At 38.7% G+C, this 23353-nt stretch overlaps 1 long non-coding RNA gene across 5 annotated transcripts; it reads left to right on the top strand.

The window, feature by feature from the left end:
* Window positions 1-342: 342 nt before the first annotated feature.
* Window positions 343-20827, top strand: LOC126943004 (uncharacterized). 5 transcript variants are annotated; one of them, XR_007721668.1, is made up of 5 exons: window positions 343-468; window positions 1222-1308; window positions 11436-11531; window positions 11959-12014; window positions 17509-20827. It is a non-coding gene; the product is annotated as an uncharacterized LOC126943004 (long non-coding RNA). The 5 variants fall into 5 exon arrangements; XR_007721669.1 differs by lacking the exon at window positions 17509-20827 and adding an exon at window positions 13264-14183; XR_007721666.1 differs by lacking the exon at window positions 17509-20827 and having other exon boundaries at window positions 11959-14183.
* The last annotated feature ends 2526 nt before the right edge of the window (window positions 20828-23353 follow it).

Raw genomic sequence — 23353 nt, 5'->3', positions numbered from 1 at the left:
AACAAAAGCCCCTGTTCTCAGAGAGCTCGCACCTAGAGTACCAACCGCGGACCGTACTCTGGAGCTCGACACCTTCTCTCACACGCAGGTTTGAGGCTTTGAGGTCTGCATACCCGTGCTCTGCATTCTCCGGCCAAGACTCAAGATTCCACTCGCCTCCTCTAAACACGCAGGACGACCTGAAATCATAGCCCTTAACAGTGCAAGTCAACCAACGGTCCAGAGGGCCAAGCTCTTGCGCATGCGCCCTCCGAGCATAGTCTACAGAATGGCGGGCGCCGTGGACATGGTTATTCCAGATGGACTACATTTCCCAGAAGTCACCGTGCTTGGATCGCCCTCGAGCTCTAGGTCTTTTTCCGGTGTCCGAGCGGTTGTAGGCCCTACGTGGTGAGTAGATCGTGTCCAAAGAAAAGAAATCAGCGGAGGCTTCCACAGTCCCTGGTTGGAATGGAACCGGCGATGAGGGTGAGAGGCGCTGAAGACCGGAAGACCCAGGGCGTGGACGGGGGTGTCATGTCTGGAGTTTCAGTGGAATTTCAGGCCTGTCTTCTTGAGCAGCAGAGGAGGAGATTGTGTGTGCCTGTGAGAGACTGTGTGGTTGTGTGTGTGTGGGTGGGTGGGTGTGATGAACGAATAGTGTTGTGTATGTGTGTGTATGTGTTAGACGAATGAATAGGGTTGTGTACCTGTGTGAATTGTCACTGTGACTCCAGGCTCTAGGCTCTGCAGATTCCTCAGCCCTGTCGCCTCACAGACACTTGGGATCTGCAGCAGATAAAGAGAGAAGCCAGATCCATGGAGGCAGGAAGAATCCCAGCAAGAAAACACAGACTTGATCTTGAGATGAGATTTTTGAAGTTGGCTGCGGCCTCAAGGCAGGCTCTGAGAAGACTCGATAACGAGTTCTCAGCAATGGGAATCCCTCCTGGATATTTCCCCCTTGGAAGCTCCGAGAAGCCAGCTATGTTTGTAACTATAGCCTTTCTAAAGCTCCAGCCCAGGAACCTGCTGTGAATTAGAGACAGGTTCCACCCTAGACATCAGTGACCTTGGCCTCTCTCGTATTGGGAAGGTCAACACTGTTCCAGTTTCCCTCCTCTTCCCATCTGGTTGTGCTCAGTGAAGTAGCTGAGCAGGTATGATCATTGAGGGTATTTCCTAAGTTACTGTGCTATCCAAGAAACCCCAGATGTCTCATGATTGCCTTCTCTTTTCCAGTGCTGCCCTTCTGTTAAAAAAAAAAAAAAAAAAAAAATTCTGAAAGAGGAAAGAATTTTTGTTACACATCTGAAAGCTAAAGTCCAGGTGAGTTTATATTTCCTCATTACTCGTAAAATGCTCTTTAATTTTAAAGACAGGAAACCCTTTCTTCTCTTTGGAAATGTCCTGTCTAACAGTGACATATCTGTGAATATGCCATTACAGCCTCCTTTCAGGGCCCTTAAGCCCTTCTCTTCATAATTTAACGTTTTGCCTACTGCGAGCTATTATATTTCTAATTGTTGACTAAAAACTAGTCTATAATGAACACCATTTTGCAGAGATCTTTGCATCCTTTTATAGCCATTCCCTAAGTATAAACCCTAGTTTCAAAATGTGAGTCAAATATCAGATATTTACCATATGCTTGTACTGGTTGGGATACAATGACAAAAAGATATAGTTACTATCCTCAAATGACTTGGTATCCAGTAAGGAAAATGAAATCAGAATAGGGATAAGAAAGATAGTTGATGTGAAAGGCCACTAGAGAAATTCAGATGACCTGTCTTGGGAGTTCACAGGGAAGAGACATTATTCTGACTATAGCAGCATTGTCAGGATATGATCAAACTGTGAGAATTCAGTGAAAGAAAATGGGTCTTACACCTTAGAGTTTTTATTCTAATGATGTTAAATGCAAAGTGACATTAAATGGAACAAGATGTCTTAACAACTGTTTGCAGGACACTGTGATTAGGAGGATAGATACAGAAGTAAAATAAACCCATCTATCAGGAATATATAATAGGAAGCAGCTTTGAGACTACCAGTAATGCATACAAAATATCAGAGTCTCTGATTTACACTGACATAACTTTTCTACAGGCAAACGAATCATAGGGTGGATTCAGGTAATGGGAACTGATGAAAATAAAGTAAAAGCTTTCAATAAAACACAGCAGCAGTTTTTAGAGCAGCGTTGGTTCTCAAATGTAGGATGCATCAGAATCACCTGCAGGGCTTGTTCAAACAGAGTTTGCTGGGCCCCAGCGGCAGAGTTTCTAATTCAGTAGGTCTGAGGTACAGCCGAGTATCTGCATTGGTAACAAGTTCCCAGGGACTATATTTAGAGGACCTTTGTTCTAGAGTATTCTAAGCTTTTTCCTCCGGATCAAAAGATATTTACAAGGTAAGGCGGGGAGGATTTTTTCCCACCTGTTCAGAAAGAAGATTGCTCTGTTAAAAATTCAGAAATCTATCTAACTACGTCTCAAGACAAAAAGATATAGTTGCTATCCTCAAATGACTTGGTATCCAGTAAGGAAGAATAAATAAAAATAGGAATAAGTAAGATAGTTGCTTTTTTAAGAAAAGGTTTAATTTTATGAAATATACTTTTAGGAAAAGGCAGAAACCCAGGACTGTAAAATAAATATTAAGTAAGTTAATATACGGGTTTATGTTTTCCATACTTTTTTCAACTTATTGATGTCAGTTTTTCTCTCTATATTGATAAATACATATATTTTATAAATGTAATCATATTTACAAACCTATCATCATGAGAATGATGGAGTGACTCCAGCTGAGTGTTCAGCTGGACAAAATAAGGTTGTTTCTGGTATTTGACTACTATGAATAAAACTTCTATGAACATCCTTTACAAGTCTTTGTGTGGACATATGTTTTTGTTTTTCTTGGGTACATACCAAAGGGAGGGCGTGTTACCTAGTTTACATTCCAACTGCAATGTGTATAAGGTCCAGTTGCTCCTCAAACTTGCCAATACTTCGTGTTGTCAGACATTTTAACTTTAGCCAACCTGGTGCATGTGTAGTGGTATCTCATTGTTATTTTTATTTACATTTTCCTGATAATGATGTTAACATCTTTTCATATGATATTACCTATTTTTATATACTCTTGGGTCAATCAACTATTTTCCCCATTTTTAAATTTGATTTGTCATTTTCCTATTGATTTGTAGGAATTTATAAAAGTATTTTGAACACAAGTCTTTTGTGTGTGTATACAGACATAAAAAGGAGCTGGGAGGAGGAGAGAAATGGAGGGAGGGGGAGGGGGAAGGGAGAGAGAGAGAGAGAGAGGTAGAGAGGGAGAGAGGAAAGAGTTCTTGTGCTTCTTATTCACTTTCTTAATCATGTCTTATTATAAATAGATGTTCTTAATTTTAACGAAGACCTATCTGCTTAGGTATGTCCACAATAAATGGGCTGGGTTATGAAATTTACATGAGGGCTTAAGAAATTTGGCTCAGGATCACAGCTAGCTTGCAACACATTTTCATCTTTCACTGTTTCAGGTCATAACCTACACAACTTCACCAGTGCCTAGGAATGTTCAAGGCCTTGCCTTGGGTTCATACCTACAGGGGAAAACATGCAACTGAACAGGTCACAGGGAGGTCAAGGCACTCTATGAAACACAGAGAGTAGGGGAAACTTGGGGAACCTAGTTGAGTATGATTGGCATTTTTCGTTTCTTAAATGTTTGGGAGAATTCGCCACTGAATCCTCTTGGCCTGACATTATTTTTGTGAGAAGATCCTTAATACAGATTTAATTTCTTTAATAAATAAAACAATATTTAGATTTTCAATTTCTTATATCAGTTCAAATTGTGTTTTCAAGGAATTTTAACATTTCATCTACATTTTCAAGTTTATTAAAAAGTTATGAAGTTCATACAATTCTGATTTTAATGCCTGTAAAATATGTAGTGATATCTTCTTTTATATTCCTGATATTAGCAGTTTTTTCTTGATCAGTGTAACTAGAAGTTTATTATTCTTATTAATCTCTTCAGTGAAATAGCTTTGGCTTTATTGATTTTTCTTTATTGTATATCTGGGTTTTTTCTGTTATTCGTTATTTTTGGTATGTTATACTTTCTATAGGTTTAATTTGCTTTTCCTTTTCAAGCTTCTTGATGTATATCACTGGTTTTCAGCCTTTCTATTTTGATAAAACATATATTTAAAGCTTATGTTTTCATAAACATTGGTTTACCTGCATCTCACAAGCTTTGATATATCTTACATTCACTATCATTTAACTCAAAATATTTTCTAGCTTCCGTTGATTTATTATTTGACCAGTAACTATTTAGAAGCATCCCTTTTACACAGGCACATCTCATTTTATTGCATGTTGCTTTATTGCACTTTGCAAATATTGCAATTTTTACAAATTGAGATTTGTGGTAACCCTGCATTGAGCAAGTACATTGTCTCTGTTTTTCAACAGTGTGTGCTCGCTCTGTCTCTGTGTCACATTTTTGTAATTCTAGCAGTATTTAAAACTTTTCCATTATTTTTACGGTGACTGTGATCAGGGTCCTTGATGTTACTGTTGTAATTGCTTTGGGACACCATGAGCCACACTCATATAAGATGGTGAACTGAATGAATATATGTTCTGTGTCTTCTGACTGCTCCACCAACCAGCTATTCCTGTCTCTTTTCTTCTCTTTGTGACTTCCTATTTCCTAAAACACCACAATATTGAAATCAGGCCAATTAGTAGCCCTACAATGGCCTCTAAGTGTTCAAATGAAAGGAAGAGTCCTCCATTTTTCACTTTTAATCAAAAGCTAGAAGTGATTAAGCTTAGTGAGGAAGGCATGTCAAAAGCCAAGATGGGCCAAAAGCTAGACCTCTTGTGCCAAACAGTTAGTCTAGTTGTGAATGCAAAGGAAAAGTTCTTGAAGGAAATGAAAAGTGCTACTCGAGTCATATGGAGATACTGCTGATACGGAGAAAGATTAGTGGTCCAGATAAAAGATCAAGCCAGCCATAAAATTCCCTTAGGCCAAAGCCAGAGCAAAGACCTAACTCTCTTCAATTTTGTGAAGTCTGAGAGATGTGAGGAAGCTACAGAAGAATGGTTGGATGCTAGCAGAGCTTGGTTTATAAGATTTAAGGAAAAAAGTCATCTCCATAACATAAAAGTGCAAGGTGAAGCAGCAAGTGCTGATGTATACGCTGCAGCCAGTTGTCCAGAAGATCTGGCTAAGATAATTGATGAAGGTGGCTAAGTTAAACAAAAGATTTTCCATGTAGACAAAACAGCCTTCTGTTGGAAGAAGATGCCATCTAGGACTTTCATAGCTAGAGAGAAGTCAATGCCTGGCTTCAAAGGGCAGGCTGACTCTCTTGTTAGAGGCTAATGCAGCCGGTGACTGTAAGTTGAAGGCAATACTCATTTACCATTCTGAAAATCCTAGTGCCCTTAAGAATTGTGCTAAATCTGCTCTGCCTGTGCTCTAGAAATGGGACTGTTGTGCCAAAGCCTGAATGACAGCACATCTGTTTATGGCATGGTTTACTCAATATTTTAAACCCACTGTTGAGACCCACTGCTCAGAAAGAAAAAAAAAAAGATTCAAAATATGACTGCTGATTGACAGAGTTCACCCGGGAACTCTGATGGGGATGTATGGAAAAGATAAATTTTGCTTTCATGCCTACTACCACAACATCCACCCTGCAGCCCATGGATCAAGGATTAATTTCAACTTTCAAGTTTTATTTTTTTAAGAAATACATTTCATAAAACTCTAGCTGCCATAGATTGTGATTTCTCTAATGGATCTAGGCAAAGTGAATTGAAAAGCTTCTGGAATGGATTTAACATTCTGGATGCCATTAAGAACATTCCTGATTCATAGAAAGAGGTCAAAATGTTTAACAGGAGTTTGGAAGATGCTGATTCCAACCCTCACAGATGACTTTGAGGGGTTCAAGACTTGAGTGGAGGAAGTAACTACAGATGTGGCAAAAATAGCAAGAGAACTTAAATTAGACATGGAGCCTGAAGATGTGGCTGAATTTCTGCAATCTCATGATAAAACTTTAATGGATGAGGAGTTGCTTCTTACAGATGAGCAGCTAAAGTGGTTTCTTGAAATGGAATCTACTCCTGGTGAAAATGCTGTGAATGTTGTTGAAATGAAAGCAGATAATTTTGAATAGTACACAAGCTTAGTTGATAAAGCAGCAACAGGGTTGGAAAAGATTGACCCCAATTTTGAAAAAAGATTCCCTGTGAGTAAAATGCTATCAAACAGGATCGCATGCTACAGAGAAATCTTTTGGAAAGGAAGAGTCAATCGATGTGGCAAACTTCATTATTGTCTTTTTTTTTTTTTTTTAAGACAGTCTTGCTCTGTCACCCAGACTGGAGTGCAGTGGCGTGATCTCGGCTCGCTGCAACCTCTGCCTCCCGGGTTCAAGCACTTCTTCTGCCTCAGCGTCCCAAGTAACTGGGACTACAACTGTGCACCACCACGCCCAGCTAATTTTTTTTTTTTTTTTTTTTTTTTTGAGACAGAGTCTCTCTCTGTCGCCCAGGCTAGAGTGCAGTGGCACGATCTCGGCTCACTGCAGCCTCCACCTCCCGTGTTCAAGCAATTCTCTGCCTCAGCCTCCAAGTAGCTGGGATGACAGGTGCCCGCCACCACGCCTGGCTAATTTTTGTATTTTTAGTAGAGGCAGGGTTTCACCATGTTGGCCAGGCTGATCTTGAACTCCTGACCTTGTGATCCACCCACCTCGGCCTCCCAAAGTGCTGGGATTACAGGTGTGAGCCACCGTGCCAGGCTAATTTTTGTATTTTTAGTAGAGACAGAGTTTGACCATGTTGGCTAGAATGGTCTCAATCTCTTGACCTCGTGATCCACCCACCTCGGCCTCTCAAAATGCTAGGATTACAGGCATAAGCCACTGCACCTGGCCCATTACTGTCTTATTTTTAGAAATTGTCATAGTCATCCCACCCTTCAGCAACACTGATCAGTCAGCAGCCATCAACATCAAGGCATTACCTTCCACCAGCAAAAAGATTATGACTCTCTGAAGGCTCAGATGACCATTAGCATTTTTTAGCAATAAAGTATATTTAAATTAAGGTATGTACCTTAATTTTAAGGCATAATGCTATTACACACTTAATAGTACAGTATAAACATAACTTTTCTATGCACTGGGAAACCAAAAAATTCATGTGGATCACTTTACTCCAGTATTCTCTTTATCGTGGTGGTCTGGGGCCAAGCCAGCAATATCTCCATGGTCTGTCTGTATTTGGAAATATTTGAGAACCTCTTCTTTTTGAGTTCTAAGCTAATTGTAAAGGCTCAGAAAATATACATTGTTTTACATTAATCCTTTGTAATTTATAGATGCTTTATAGCACAGAATGTTATTCTGATAAATATGATGTAATCATTTGAACAGAATGTGTAGTCTGCAGTTTGGGAGTATAATGTTCATTTGGTTTACTTTGGTTAATCTTGTTCAAACTTTTATGCCTTTGTGGATTTATTTTTGGTGTTCCTATCATAGTTACCAATAGAGAGTGTTGAAATCTCTAACTTTAATTTCAAATTTGTCTCTCCTTTAATTCTGTTGACATTTATTTTATATTTTTTGAAACTATGTTATTAGGTACATACAAATATAGGCCTACCATTGTATTCTTGCTGAATTGCAGAATATGACCCTCTTTATTACTTACAATACTTCTTGCATTAAAATCTACTTTATCTGTTATTAGTATAGCTATGTCTGTTTTCTTCTGAATACTGTTTGATAGATTTTTCCATGTTTTTAAACACACGTGTCTTTACATTTAGAGAACGTTTCTTGTAAGCAGCCTAATTGATCCTATTTTTCTTTTTAACCTAATCTGCTAATATTGGTTTTGAATTGCAATGGTTAGTTCATTTACATTTACTATAATTACTTTGGTTTAAGAATGCCATCTTGCTATATGTTTTCTGTTTGTCTCATTCTTTATTTTTTAAATTGCTCTTTTCCTGACTTTTTTGTATAAATTCAGTTTTTTTTTTTTTTTTTTATTCCATTTCATCTCCTCTGTCAATTTTTTGTTGTTGTTGTTGTTTTGGGTTTTGTTTTTTGTTTTTTTTTTTTTTTTTTTTTTTTTTTTGAGATGGAGTCTCCCTCTTGCCCAGGCTGGAGTGCAATGACTCGATCTCAGCTCATTGCAACCTCCACCTCCCAAGTTCAAGCAATTCTCCTGCCTCAGCCTCCCGAGTAGCTGGGATTACAGGCACCCGCCACCATGCCTGGCTCATTCTTGTATTTTTAGAAGAGACGAGATTTTCTCATCTTGGCCAGGCTGGTCTCGAGCTCCTGACTTCAGGTGGTCTACCCTCCTCGGCCTCCCAAAGTGCTGGGATTACAGGCATGAGCTACCATGCCTGGCCTCGTCTATCAGGTTTTTCAATTGTACATGTTTGTATATTCTTTTGTTTTATGTATTTATTTTTTGAGACAGGGTCTTACTCTGTTGCCCAGGTTGGAGGGCAGTGGCATAGTCTCAGCTCACTGCAACCTGCACCTCCCAGGTTCAAGCAATTCTTCTGCCTCAGACTCCCAAGTAACTGGGATTACAGGCATGCCACCAAGCCCAGCTAATTTTTGTGTTTTTAGTAGAGACGAGGTTTCACCATGTTGGCCAGGCTGACCTCAGGTGATCCACCCACCTCAGCCTCCCGAAGTACTGGGATTACGGATATGAGCCACCACTCCTGGCCGCTGAGATATTATAATATAATATGTGTCTTTAATAGAGTCCCCATAGTGCAAGGACCTTTCAGTAGTCATTAATACAGGTTAATATGTTAACTCCATTAACCTCCTTGCTCATCATTTTTGCTTTTATTGTCATTCCTCGATCCTATATTACAAGCCCCATAAAACATTATTATTTTCATTGCTTTAAATAATTCATTTGTTTAGTCATATCAGTCATGTCTTTACTCCATCTACAGCTGTTCATTGCTTGTTTGCATATTCATGCTTCTATCTGGGATTACTTTCCTTTAGCCTAATGCTTTCTTTTAGTATTATATTGTGGATCTATTGATAAAGAATTCTCTTAGCATTTGTTTCAACAAGTATTTAGTTCACCTTTATTTCTGAAAAATTTTTCTCTGGGTATAAAATTCAGAGTTCTCAGTTTTTTTCTTTCAGCACTTTAAAGATATACGTTCCATTCTTTAGGCTATGATAGTTTCTATTGAGAAGTCAACCATTTTTCTTTTTTTTTTTTTTTTTTTTTTTTTTGAGGCGGAGTCTCGCTCTGTCGCCCAGGCTGGAGTGCAGTGGCCGGATCTCGGCTCACTGCAAGCTCCGCCTCCCGGATTTATGCCATTCTCCTGCCTCAGCCTCCTGAGTAGCTGGGACTACAGGCGCCCGCCACCTCGCCCGGCTAGTTTTTTGTATTTTTTAGTAGAGACGGGGTTTCACTGTGTTAGCCAGGATGGTCTCGATCTCCTGACCTCGTGATCCGCCCGTCTCGGCCTCCCAAAGTGCTGGGATTACAGGCTTGAGCCACCGCGCCCGGCCGAGAAGTCAACCATTTTTCTTACTGTTTTCTTATAGCTGACAGCTTTTTTTTTTTTAACTATGTGGTTTTAAGTTATGTTTTTCAATGTTGTTTTTCAGCAGTTTGACTATGATATCTCTAGGTGTGAATTTCCTCATTTTATTTTGATTAGGTTTGACAAGTTTTTTATTATATATCAAGGTATTTCCTGAGCTTTGGAATGTTTTTGTTCATTATTTCTTTAAATAATTTTTCTGTCCCATTCTCTCTTATTTTCTTCTAGATGTTCAGTGTCACATTTTCACTGTTTCTTGAATTTTTCTTTTCAATTGTGTTCTCTTTTTTTCCCCTCTCTGCATAAGATTGTTGTTAATTTGAGGCGCAGTGCATTGCCTCAGACTTGTAATTCCAGCTACTTGGGAAGCTGAGGTGTGAGGATCACTTGAGCCCAGCAGTTTGAGGCTGCAGTGAGCTATGATCATACCACTGCACTCCAGCCTGGGTGACAGAATAAGACCCCATCTCTAAAATAATAATAATAAACATAGAGGATTTTTTGAAAGAAAGATCATTGTAAATTTGACTTAATGTTGCATAATAAGCTCTTTTTTTGAGACGGAGTCTCCCTATGTTACCCAGGCTGGAGTGCAGTGGCACGATCTCAGCTCACTGCAACCCCCATTTCCCCAGTTCAAGTGATTCTTCTGCCTCAGCCTTCCAAGTAGCTGGGATTACAGGCGAGTGCCACCACACCTGGCTAATTTTTGTATTTCCAGTAGTGACAGGATCTCACTATGTTGTCCAGGATGGTCTCAAACTCCTGACATCAAATGATCCACCTGCCTTGGCATCCCAAAGTGCTGGGATTACGGGCATGAGCCACCGCACCCAGCCCAATAAGCTCTTAATTAATTTTATAATTCTAAAATATTCATGTGATTGTCTTTTCAGATCTGATACTCTATTGATTTACTCCATTTTGCTCATCTTTTCCTTTCTTTTCTTTAGCATGTTAATCACATTTTCAAGCCCTTGTCTGCTAGCTCCCATATCTGGATTCTTTGTGAGTCTGTTTCTGTTGATATTTTGTTTTCTCCTGCTCATTAGTAACTTTTTCCTGTTTTTTTCATGTTTAGCAGTTATCATGTGTTGGCATAATCTATTATATGTTATAGAGACTCTGGATTATGTTATCTTCCTTTAATGAGTCTACTTCAGGGTTTTTCACCCTTGACACTGCTGACATATTTGGCTACCTAATTCTTTGTTTTAGGGACTTTCCCGTGCATTGTACATTGTTTAGCAGCATCCCTGGTCTCTTCCCACTAGATACCTTAACACCTCTGCCTACATTATGACAACCAAATGTGTCTCCAGGCATTGCCAAATGTTCTCTTAAGAACAAATTCATTGCCTGTTCAGAACCAGTGATCTACACAATGGTTTTTAATATCTACCTTATTTTCCATTATGTGAATACACAGTCATTTATTTAATTAACTACCCATCTATGTATCTTTAGATTTTTCTCCAGCTTTTTTCATTACAACTAATATGTATCATCACATTCCTTTATACATCTTCAAGCACATTTTATAATTATTTCCTTTGGACAGAGTCTCAGAAATGACCTTACATGGTTAAGTTCTTCTTATGCGGAGATTTGCCTACATGTATTAATGCCCTTGATTTTCACAAGTCTACAGGACACCATAAGAATGCACTTTGCCCTACAACCTCACTAATATGTGGTACATCATCAACCTTTTAAATCTGACAACTAAATGCCTGTAAAATGACAGTATCTTATTGCTTATAAACATCATCTCTTCAGTAAAGTTACATATCTTTTGGCAGGTGATGCCTTGATTACCTAGCTTTGGCTTCTCTGAACTCTGCTTCTCTGGTAGAGGATACCTGAAGAGATCTAGCATTTCTAAAACCATGGCCCAGGTGAGTGGATGTCTCTTTTGCTTTTCTGACATATTGTGATTGTTTAATTCATGTAATATTTTCATTTTTTATCCTGAAACCTCCTATCTCAGAAAGCTGTCTCTTGGAACCTATTTCACATTCCTCCTCATTTGCCCTCCTTTTTTGAACTGATTTTCACAATCTTCTGTATGTTCAGTCTTCTCTCAAGAGCAGTGAACTAGTGACTTTTTCTTTGCCTACTCATAAATCTTGCATCCTCCTGTGCACTTTCATAATTTTCTGAGCCCTTCTTGCCTTTTAAAAATTGCATGGCAGTATTTTAGAATTTTCTAAACTCTTTTACTACTAACATATACACTTTTAGTTTATCACTATTTTTAATATAGATGTCCTCTCCCTACCCCTATTATTGGAAAATAGCATTTGTTTTTTCATTTTCTTCCAGACCTTGATTTCACAACTGAAAGTGACAAGTTGTCTTCAGAAAAAAGAAATTATGAGGTAAATGCATACCATCAGGAGACACTGAAAAGAAAGAAAACCTTCAACCTTATGAGGTTTATTTTCAGAAATGACCCACGGTACACAATTGAATTTGGGAGACAATAGGGACCTAAAGTGGTATGTTTTAGTCAAGTGATATTCAGAAAACATAAATCCCTTCCCCTACATCAGAGAAATAACACAAAAGAGAAATCATATGCGTGTAAGGAATATAAGAAGGGCTTTAGAAAATAGTCACACCTTACTGAACACCTGAGAGACCATACTGGTGTGAGACCCTATGAATGTAATGAATGTGGAAAAGCATTTGTAGTTTCCCAGCATTTTATTAGACATTGAAAAATCCACACTGATTTGAAACCCTATTAATGCAATGGATGTGAGACGGCCTTTAGGTTTTATTCACAGCTTATTCAGCATCAGATAATTCATACTGGTATGAAACCCTATGAATGTAGGCAATGTGGGAAGTCTTTTAGACTTTATTCTCACTTTACAGAACATCAGAAAATTCATATTGGCTGGAAACCCTTTGAATGTAAGGAATGTGGGGAAACGTTTAGATTATATCGACATATGTGTCTGCATCAGAAAATTCATCATGGTGTGAAACCCTATAAATGTAAAGAATGTGGAAGGGGTTTTGGTCATCATTCAGGTCTTTACCAACATAAGAAAATTCATTCTGGTGAGAAACCATATAAATGTGAACAATGTGAAAAGGCCTTTGTTCGCAGCTATCTACTTGTTGAACATCAAAGAAATCATACTGGTGAGAAACCTCATGAATGCATGGAATGTGGAAAGGCTTTTAGTAGGGGCTCAAGCCTTCTTAAACATAAGAAAATTCATAGTAGTGAGAAACTCTATGATTGTAAGGATTGTGGAAAGGCCTTTTGTAGAGGCTCTCAACTTACACAGTATCAGAGAATTCATACTGGTGAGAAGCCATATGAATGTAAAGAATGTGGGAAGACTTTTAAGCTTCATTCATATCTTATTCAACATCAGATAATTCATACTGATTTGAAGCCATATGAATGTAAGCAATGTGGGAAGGCCTTCAGTCATGTTAGAGACCTTAAGACACATCAGTCAATTCATGCTGGGGAGAAACCCTATGAATGTAAGGAATGTGGAAAAACCTTTAGACTTAATTCTCAACTAATTTATCATCAGACAATTCATACTGGTTTGAAACCCTATATATGCAAAGAATGTGAGAAGGCCTTTCGTTCTATCTCAGATCTTTCTCAACATAAGAATTCATACTGGTGAAAAACCCTATGAATGTAAAGAATGTGGTAAGGCATTTAATCGTAGTGATCGACTTACTCAACATCAGAGAATTCATACTGGTGTGAAACCACACAAATGCAAAGAATCTGGTAAGGCCTTTAGTCATTGCTATCAACTTAGTCAACATCAAAGATTTCACCGTGGTGAGAGATTCTTAATGTAATAAGAGGGAAAGCCTTTAGCCATGGCACATCTTTTACCGTTGTCACTATTATGATGCTATAGTGAATATTTTTTTTTTTTTTTGAGACGGATTCTCACTCTGTTGCCCAGGCTGGAGTGCAGCGGCACTATCTTGGCTCACTGCAAGCTCCGCCCCCCAGGTTCACGCCATCCTCCTGCCTCAGCCTCCAGAGCAGCTGGGACTACAGGCACCCGCCACCATGCCTGGCTAATTTTTTGTATTTTTTTTAGTAGAGATGGGGTTTTGCCATGTAGCCAGAATGGTCTTGATCTCCTGACCTCATGATCCACCTGCCTTGGCCTCCCAAAGTGCTAGGATTACAGGTGTGAGCCACCACGCCCAGCCGATAGAGAAGATTAAACTAGTTAATATAGAATATAAACACTTGGAAAGGCATCTGGCACATAGTATTTGCTTACTAAATATATTATTTTTATGATAACTGTTAGAATTACTAAAAATAAATCTTATAGAAGGAAGACCTATGAGCGTGATATTTTGAAAATGTTCTATCATCACTTCATATAATTTTTTCTGGACAAAATCCTGTAGAATATATTAAATGAGAAATTTTTAAATTCAAAATTCATACCCCTGAAGATTAATGCTGGAATAAATACTGTGTATTTATTGAATAATGAAAGTATAGCTGTTGAAAATTAGAGAGTGGTTTAAAGAAATTTTTTCACGGCCGGGCGCGGTGGCTCAAGCCTGTAATCCCAGCACTTTGGGAGGCCGAGACGGGCGGATCACGAGGTCAGGAGATCGAGACCATCCTGGCTAACACGGTGAAACCCCATCTCTACTAAAAAATACAAAAAACTAGCCGGGCGAAGTGGTGGGCGCCTGTGGTCCCAGCTACTCGGGAGGCTGAGGCAGGAGAATGACGTAAACCCGGGAGGTGGAGCTTGCAGTGAGCTGAGATCCGGCCACTGCACTCCAGCCTGGGCGACAGAGCCAGACTCAGTCTCAAAAAAAAAAAAAAAAAAAAAAAAAGAAATTTTTTCACAAATTTTGTAATACAGATAACATACATTTGACATCCTCTACAATTAAAATAAATTAGAAATGAGCAGTTAGGTAGCCAAAAGACGGATATTAACTTGGAAAAGTTTCCCCAAGTTTATGAAAATGTTAAGATTTACATACTTAGAGAAAAGGTAACTGTTTACAGTGGTGCAATGAAGGCTTGTTTGCCCTTCACCTAGTTTTAGTACATCTGATGTCTCTCTTTTTTATATGTATATACTAACACATATATACACACAAATACATATATACCCATACATGTCTCATATCTATGTATATACATAGACATATATATCATACTTATTACACATGAATATATATATTACATACATAATTTTTCCTGTTTTTTGAGCGAATGTTTTAGGTATCATTCACCTCTAAAAAGCAACGTACAACTGCTAGGATCAAAATTAATCTTCTAGATGTCTACTTAACTATTGTCATAAAAAATTAAGTAACCCTATAATGTCTTAAAATATTTACTCCATTTGCAAATTTCTTCAATTTTTAAAATAATGGCTTTTAGACTGGCTTTTTTACAAGCCAAGAACTAAACTAATCTCATATATTTTATATGATTATGACTTATTAAGTCTGTTTTAGTCAAGAGCCTACCCTTCATCATTTTGTGACATAGACTTTTAGAGACTTTAGATTTGACCTAAATAGTGTTGCACATCCTGTGTTTGTCTTATTGTTTCTGAAGGTGTGATTAACTTGTTTCTTTGTCCTCTATATTTACTGTGACCTGGAGGTTATGATTAGAGGCTTGATTGGGTTTCAGATTAAATATTTTTAAAAGACTACTTCATAGATAGTATTGTGTACTTAATATTGTAAAATGTCAGGTGGCCTACAAGTGAAACTATGTTTTATCCCTTGATTCATGTATTGACCACCAGCTCCTTCCATTGTATGGGTGAATTTTTTCTTTGCAATTAAATAAGTAATCCATGGAAAGTCATGTTGGAAATTTAAACAGTCTTCTGTATTCTATTTTTAGAGATGGGGTATTGCTATGTTGCCCAGGCTAGAATTCAGTGGCTATTCACAGATGTGATATAGCACACTATAGCCTTGAACTCCTGGGCTAAGGCAATCCTCCTGCCTCAACCTCTGGAGTAGCTGGGACTATAGGCACACAGTGCTACGTCCAGTTGCTTAAAGAAATTAAGATGAAAATCCTCATCTTTTATATTTACCCATATATTTACTATTTCCCATGCTCTTTATTTCTTTCCAGAGATCTGACTTTTTCTCTGGTGTCATTTCCCTACAGTTTGAGGAACTTAACTTAGCATTTCTTGGAGTGAATATCTGCTGGTGATGAATTTTCATAGTTTCTTTTATTGAAATGCCCTTATTTTTTAAGGATTTTTTCTAGCTATAGAATTCTGGGTTGGCAGTTTTTTGGAGATATATGAATATATATGTGTGTATACGCACACACACAAAGAATACACACACATATATATACTTATAAAGGTAAAGAGATATATATTGTTTCATATATATATAAATCACTGACTTCCGGTCTTCAGGTCTCCATAGATTGCAAGAAGAAGTCATTTGAATTGTTTTTTCTCTGTATGTAATGTGTCCTTTTTCTCTGGGTGCTTTCCAGATTTTCTTATTACCTTTGGTTTTCAGCTGTTTGAATATGATGTGCCTAGGTATGGTTTTCTTTGTGTTAATTCTGCTTGGGATACTCTGAGCCTCTGAAACTTGTACACATGTGCCTTTCACCAAATTCCAGAAATTCTTGGCCATTATATCTTCAAATATTTTTTCTGCATTTACTCTACTCATACATTAAGTCTTTTGGTACTGTCCCACAGGTCACTGTCTTTGTTATTTATCTTCAGTAATTTTTTCCTGTTCTTCAGCTTGGACAACTTCTGTTACTCTATTTTCAAGTTCACTTATTCTTTTTTTCTATCATTTCAGTTCTGCTGCCAAGCCTATCTATCAAATTGTCTAATTTCAGATATTGCATTTTTCAGTTCTAGAATTTTCCTTTAGTACTTTTATAGTTCCTATTTCTTTACTAAGATTACCTATTTCTTCATTGCATGCATCTTTTCACAAGGCTTTTGAGTCCTGTTAAAATCCTCTATATATTGATTCATACTAGAAAAATATATAAAATCATTTTTATGAACTTACACTGTGAAAAGTTTTCATTTCAATGAATGTTCCTATTATTTTGACTAGGTCACAAAAAAAGCTTTTCCTTTCCTTGGAGTTTCAGATTTTGTTTATTCATACGCAATGTGATACTGGTAAGAAAAAAATCACTGTCTTTTTTTCCTTGATTATTAAATGTTTGGGAAACTTTCCTTAAAGGAAGTCTTGAACCGGAGTTCAAAGTACAAGAAATCTTTGTAAATCTCTTACACCATTAAACAGGTGAGCATTGGGAAAGAACATAAGATAAATTGTTCTCTATTTCTGTTTTGTTTTGTTATGTTTTTTGAGATGGAGTCTTGCTCTATCACCCAGGCTAGAGTGCAGTGGCGCGATCTCAGCTCACTGCAAGCTCCACCTCCCGGGTTCATTCCATTCTCCTGCCTCAGCCTCCCAAGTAGCTGGGACTACAGGTGCCTGCCACCACACCTGGCTAATATTTTGTATTTTTAGTAGACACAGGGTTTCACCATGTTAGCCAGGATGGCCTCGATCTCCTGACCTCATGATCACCCACCTCAGCCTTCCAAAATGCTGGGATTACAGGCGTCAGCCACCACGCCTGGCCTCTATGTCTTTTAACAGTTCCATGAAGTAGTCATGATTCATAATATTTACATGTATATACTTCATAGGTATACTCTTTATACAGTAGAGCAAAGCAGTTAGGGAGACATCAGTCTCTTGCATTAAAATTTCAAGGAATTCAGATTTTTAACCTAATACAGCTGGTGTATCATCTATTGTGATAGAAATATTTTTTCATACCTAACAGAAATTTTTCTTTGACAGATTGGAATATAACCTTGTATGGCCACTATGGAGAACAGTATGAAGGCTCCTCAAAAAAACCTATGAAGAGAAGTAACCACACGGTCCAGCAATCACACCCAGACATTTATCAAAGGACAGGATATCCATATATCCAAGAGACATCTACATCCCCATATTTATTGCAACACTATTTATAATAGCTAAGACATGAAATCAACCTGGGTGTCCTACAACAAATGAATAGATAAAGAAAATGTGGTATATATATATACACAGTGGAGTACTAAGCCATAAAAAGAATGAAATTCTGTCATTCACAAGAGTTATTCAAGGTTATAGTCAGAAAACCTTTAGCAAAAATTAATACTGGGGAAATCTATTTCATTTCACTTCATACCAGGAAAAAAAGCAAGAATGTCCTTCATTACTGCTTCTTTTAAATTAGTAGTAGAGCTCCTGTCCAACACTTTAAAGCAGTGGTTCCCAACCTTTTTAAAGGCACCAGGGACCGATTTCCTGGAAGACAATTTTTCTGTGCTCTGGGGCCAGGGAAGGGATAGTTTTGGGATGACTCAAGCACATTACATTTATTGTGCACTTTATTTCTATTACTGTTGCGTTATAATATATAATGAAATAATTATATAACTCACCATAATGTAGAATCAGTGGGAGCCCTGAGCTTGATTTCCTGCAAATAGACAGTCCCATCTGGGGGTGATGGGAGACACTGACAGATCAGCAGGCATTAGATTTTCATAAAGAACACACAACCTAGAACTTTTGCATGCACATTTCATGATAGGGTTCATGCTACTATGACAATTTAATGCCTCCACTGATCTACAGAAGGGGACCTTAGTCAGTAATGTGAGTGATGGGGAGTGGCTATAACTACAGATGAACTTTGCTTGCTCTCCTACTGCTTACCTCCTGCTGTGTGGCCCACTTCCTAACAGTCTTGGGGACCTCTGCTTTAAAGCAATAAAAAGAGGGCCAGACATGGCAGCTCATGCATGTAATCCCAACACTTTGGGAGGCTGAGGCAGGAGGATATCTTGAACTTAGGAGTTTAAGACTAGTCCAGGCAACATAGGGAGACCCTGTCTCTACAAAAAGTTTAAAAACCAGCCAGGCATGGTGGCCTGTGCCTGTAGTCCCAGCTACTCGGGAGGCTGAGGTGGAAAGACCAATGGAGCCCAGGAGTTTGAGGCTGCAGTGAGCTATGATCATACCACTGCACTCCAGCCTGGGCAACAGAGCAAGACCCTATCTCAAAAAAATATATAAATAAAGCCAGAGAAAGAAAATACATAAAAAGAACACGATAAAATTAATATTTTAGATAATATAATAAACTAAGAAAACACCAAAAAATCATCAGATAAATTATTAGAACTAATATGAGACTTCAGAAAAGGTATGGATTCAGGGATTTTGCCCATGCCTTTTGGATGCCACTTACAGTCTTGGCAAGCCAGATCTAGAGGTTTGTGGGAAGCCTTTATACAGAACTTACAGGCAGTGCATTAACCATGCTACATGTTTTCACTCATATAATACCCTCCACAGTGCTATGACATAGTTATACTATTGTTATATCTCTATTATAGATACTAAAGATTAAGTGACTTGAGATTAAGACATTAAGTAAACTACTAGTAAGTGGTGGAGGTTTAGTCTCTAAGATAATGCCCTCAACCACTGCACTATTTTGTGTGGCGTGAGTTCCCGAATCAGAGAATAAGGGTTGATTCCTTCACACTACATTCAAATTACCAGAAGTTAATTAAATCCAGGAAGTAATATTATTCCAAATTGCATCCTTATAAATATTAGGTTCCTCAGTGCATTTAACTCCACTTTGGTCCTCACATATTTTCCTTCCCTAAATATGAGAAACTCATACTATTCAGAGCCTTGAGTTTTATTCTCTAAAGGAGGCAGCAGTACTCCACCTCTATTTAGAGTCTAAATATTAATCAATCCATTTTCTCTTTTATTCCTTTAACAAATATTTGAGCATCTTCTCTGAGCCATACATTTCTCTAGATACTGCAGATACAATGATAGCAAGAGAAGCATATTCCCTGATCCTGTGGAACTTATAACCAAGAGTGTAGACAATCAGTATGGGGACAAATAATGTCACTTTCTCTGACACATTATTTAAAATCAAAGAATGCCTGGCCGGGCACTGTAGCTCAAGCCTGTAATCCCAGCACTTTGGGAGGCTAAGGTAGGTGATCACTTGAGGTCAGGAGTTCAAGACCACCCTGACCAACACGGTGAAACCCCATTTCTACTAAAAATACAAAAATTAGCGGGACGTGGTGGCACATGCTTGTAATCTCAGCTACTCAGGAGGCGAAGGCAGGAAAACTGCTTGAACTCGGGAAACAGAGGTTGCAGTGAGCTGAGATCGTGCGACTACACTCCAACACAGGCAACAGAGCAAGACTCCATCTCAAAAAATTAAATAAATAAATACATAAAATAAAAGAATGTCACTTAGTGTTTGTGCAATGAGGAAAATTTTTTAAATAATCCGGAAGAGTGTAACTGACAGAAGGGTGGGGCTAATCAAGTGGGTGGTCAAGAAAGACCTGTTCAATCAGGTGGCATTTGGGCAGAGACCTGAATTACAAGAAGCCTGTTACAAACCGAGAAGGTGCATTCCAACAGAGTGGCCGGCAAGTGATAGATAGCTTGCTATTTTTTAAGGAACAGAAATACTTCATCCTGGATGGAGTATAGTAGACCATGGCAGGCAGTGAGGGGAGGGGAGTCATAGAAATAATGTCAGAATCCTGTACGCAAGACCATATATGACCTGTAGGAATTAATGATGAGTTTAAATTTGATTCCAACTGTGATTGGAAGCCTTTGGAGGGGCTTAGCACTAGAGACACTTAAATAACTAACAAAAGAAATAATGCACCAATATAAAATTAGCTTGTTAATCTTGCTTCCATCTCATCATGAAATTTGAAACCCCTAAGTTTGTGCCCCCCCCAAAAAAAAAAACCCCACTGACATTCTCTCTAGAACACAAGGCCTGGAGCCACTGTTGCTATGGGAAATTATGTGGAAAAATAATTTCACCTCTATATACCTATTTATCCTTATCTCGCTAAACCCACCCATTATTCGTTTCCTGAATCCCAGGGGCAGAGAGTCATCGTTACTCCCACCTCTCTCATCCTCATCCCATTGCTCTATAAAGATAATAAGGGATCAAGGACAGAAAGAAGGATATTTCAAATCCCTTCAAAATTTTGTTTTTCAGTTGGATACAGGAATGCAAGTGTATACAGACAGAAGGCATCTCAGAGAGCCTCTATAAGGAAGATAGATTCCCATTCCTGCTAAATGCCAATTTGCAATTTTGCAAAGTAATTTTTAAGCACAACTGCAGTTTAAAAGCACACTATTCCCTGGTACACACATCACTGCACTTCTTTTAGAAAAGAGTCTGATTCCTTTACCATTTATGCCCCCCAGAGACTGGAGGGCATTTTCCCCCTAGAAAAAGCCTCTAGTTGATTCTGAATCTCTGCTCATTGTAGAGTTCTTGACTTTTGACTGTTTCTGTCCTGGCACAGGACTGTGTGCAGGATAAATGTCCCCACCCAAAACATTAACCTACAAATTACAGAAATTGAGGATACGGTTTTTGTAATATGAGTCCCTGATGCAGACTGGAAACTTTTAGTAACATCCCAAGAGGAAATGTAGAAAGAATACATAGGCATCATGCCCAAGTTTGCACAGACAGAAAATTAGCTTTGCTTTGAGCACACTGCTTTGCTTTTAGTTTAATAAGCTGTACTATGGAGATGGGGCAGTGACGCACAGATTTTCCACTGTTGAATGACCACCGCAACATTCACTGTAAATTATCTCTAGAAGTCTGCAGCTATAGAAATAATTCCAAAACTAACACCTACAGACAAGACATGTTCTCCTAAAATCTTTCTCCTTCTCACTCAAACCAAAATGGTCAGATTTTCTCCTTTCTTCCTGTTTTTATCCCCACAATTATTCATGAACAGACATACTTCGTGACTTTAATCATTCTGCTACAAGCCATAAGACTCATTTTAAGCAATATTAATATAGAATCATTTACTCAACTGTTTTGCTATTGTTAAACGTGTACAAAATAGATATAAATTTTATATATTCATGTAACAACCAGGAACTTTTTTTTTTTTTTTTTTTGAGACAGAGTCTCACTCTGTCGCCCAGGCTGGAGTGCAGTGTGGCGCGATCTCGGCTCACTGCAAGCACCGCCTCCCAGGTTCACACCATTCTCCTGCCTCAGCCTCCCGAGTAACTGGGACTACAGGCTCCCACCACCACGCCCGGCTAATGTTTTGTATTTTTAGTAGAGAGGGGGTTTCACCATGTTAGCCAGGAAGGTCTCTATCTCCTGACCTTTGTGATCCGCCCTCCTTGGCCTCCCAATGTGCTGGAATTACAGGCGTGAGCTACCGCGCCTGGCCCAACCGGGAACATTTTTATAGTAAAGGTTTATATTTTCCAGTTGACTAAAGTCATGGGAATAAACTATTCTCAATGAAACCATTGATTATTTCTCAGTTGCCCCCCACAGTGGAATGTGTTGACTCACAGTTGGTATGAATCTGGTAGCTTAGAGTATTTGCCACAATTCTTCCCTTACTCTCCGCCCTTGGCAGAGCTCATCCCTGCCCCATTGGTGTTGGGCTTGGCCATGTGTCTAGTCAACAGAATTTGGGTGGATTACAATGGATATAGATACTTTAAACATGCTTTGGCTCAGCCTCTTGTGTTTCTGTCATCTACTATGAAAAGAACATGCCTAGGAACCTGCTGGCCAAGAATAGGGAGACACCAAAAACAGAAAAGTAGAATAAAATCCTTTCAACCACGTGAATTATTTCCAAGTCACCTCTTCAAAGAAAGCAAGTGGAAGGGGTTTTCCACCAAAATGAATGAGTAGAAAACAAGAAATTCAGTAGAGGAGAGAGGTGAAGAGAATCCCAGTGGTGATGGTGGTGGAGGCCACAATATCTCTTATGCACCAGGCAGAGATCTGGGCAAACAGTCCAGAATGAACCATATTTTTAAAATGTGGCCAAGGACACTGCAGACCCTTCCTCCACAGTAAACACTTGGGTACAGTGAAAATAGATTGAACCAAAATTTTTACTGATGAAATCCATAATGACACTGGTATATGACTAACACTGAATTATGAGATATTAAAGGAATACTTTCAAGTCTTGAATGTCTACCCCAAGGCAATGTACTCTGCTATGTACATGGACTGTCTGCTCAAGAACACAGAAGAGGCTGGAAAGTGTAGCCGTCTCTGAAATGGATGATTTTATAGCTTCAGAAAAGGTGAGATAAGATTTTTGTTTCTTTTGAATTTAGTGCTATGTATGTGTGCTGTAAAAATGAACTGAGGCTGGGTGTGGTGGCTCACACCTGTAATCCCAGCACTTTGGGAGGTGGAGGCAGGTGGATCACTTGAGGCCAGGAGTTCAAGACCAGCCTGGCCTACATGGCGAAACCCTGTCTCTACTAAAAATGCAAAAATTAGCTGGGCACGGTGGTGCACACCTGTAGTCCCAGCTACTTGGGAGGCTGAGGCAGGAGAATCGCTTGAACCCGGGAGGCAGAGGTTGCAGTGAGATCACGCCACTGTATTCCAGCCTGGGTGACAGAGAGAGACTCCGTCTCAAAAAAAAAAAAAAAAAAAAAAAAAAAGAGTAAATATGTTCACCCTGTGGGGAAAAGAAAGAGAGATCAGACTGTTACTGCGTCTATGCAGAAAGAAGTAGACTTAAGAGACTCCATTTTGTTCTGTACT

Source organism: Macaca thibetana, chromosome 19, assembly GCF_024542745.1.
Source record: "Macaca thibetana thibetana isolate TM-01 chromosome 19, ASM2454274v1, whole genome shotgun sequence".
NCBI lineage: Eukaryota > Metazoa > Chordata > Mammalia > Primates > Cercopithecidae > Macaca > Macaca thibetana.
This window is presented reverse-complemented; position numbering and strand designations above follow the sequence as displayed.